The sequence below is a fragment of the Condylura cristata genome, unplaced genomic scaffold (assembly GCF_000260355.1).
Source record: "Condylura cristata isolate star-nosed mole 26May11 unplaced genomic scaffold, ConCri1.0 scaffold00012, whole genome shotgun sequence".
Classification (NCBI taxonomy): Eukaryota; Metazoa; Chordata; class Mammalia; order Eulipotyphla; family Talpidae; genus Condylura; species Condylura cristata.
Window position 1 is genome coordinate 24383259 of NW_004567113.1, and position 1519 is coordinate 24384777.

Below are 1519 nucleotides of genomic sequence, written 5' to 3' on the forward strand. Positions count from 1 at the left end.
CCCCACACCTCTGTCTTTACCCCAGTCCTTGTATGAACAAATAAATTAAAACAAACAAACAAACAAACAAAAAACCCAGTAAATTGTTTTGGGTACTTAGCATTGGAGCATATTCTATAGCTGTGTTGAGCAACTTTTGATAGGCTAGTATGACAAACACAATAATATGATTCTGTTTAACAAAACAATACTTTCCTCTGTACAGATTAAATATCTCTCACTTCTCCCCAAAGAAGGCAGGTACACATTTTCATTGGGTCATTACATTTTAGTCTCAATCACCACATCGGTGTTCTTCTTACTGCGTAGCTACAAACCATTTATGTATCAAGCAACTTAAAGGCTGTACACAATTAATTAACAGTCCTTGTACATAAACTAGTATGGAAATAAAAAAAGTATGGGAGTTTAGAAACAAAAGAATAATAATTGACATATTTTTGGTAAAAGCCAATACCAAATATATCATAAAATGTCAAGATTTAATACAGAATAACTGATAAGTAAATTATATAGCTCAATTAAGTACTTATGTTCTATTTTGATTTTTTTTAAAAAAAAGATTTATTTATTCATACAGAACTGGGGTACAGGCCAGAGATGTGGAGGGTGCGGGAATTCACCAGGGACAGAGTGGGGAGCAGAACAGGCAGATCAACGAAGTACACTGCTGAGGAGAGCAGCAGGCGGGTCAGGAGAGGTCTGCCACACCTTGTGGTCACCTCCAGGACAGGCGGGAATCGAACTCATGCGGTAGTGGCTTAAGCTTCTTTTTCAGTGCATTAACCCGCTGCGCCACCAAGGAGGGCCCCTATTTTGATTTTTAATTCCAATTTGATACAAAGTTTCCACTGTTATAAAATATGTTTAAGTTACTACCTGAATTCATGTTGTTATTGCTTACTGTTTTTTAATACCACATACTTTTTTTTTTTGGCAATAATTTGGAAGTGATACATATAATCTTCCTAAAATGTCATATGAAGAGTAATTTAATTTTCTATTTTATAAAGAAATCTTGGGAGTTCCTTAAAAATGTAAATTTTTCGGGCCCTCCCTGGTGGCCCAGCAGGTTAAAGCACAACACTAAGAAGCTAAAGTCACTTCCCCATGAGTCCGAACTCTGTTTGCCCCAGAGGTGATCCACATGGCAAGCAGATCTCTCCTGACCCTCCCGCTGCTCCCCACAGCAGTGTACTTCATCGATCTGCCTGTTCTGTTCCCCACTCTGTCTCTGGTGAATCCCCTCACCGCCCCTAAGCCCCAGGCCTGTACCCCAGTTCTGTAGCACAAATAAATAAATCTTTAAAAAAAAAGTTTCACTCATCATTTAATTTGCATATTATAAAGATATTGCCATGCTCTCCTTTTGTTTTTATTTAAAATTCTAAGTCAATCAGTCATAATTACCATCTGTTATAAACTCTAAGAATACAGCTAGGAAACTCTGCGAATGTTCAGCAGCATTACTACGATAGTTATGTAACAGGAAACTAAAGCACAAAGTATATAGTGTAGA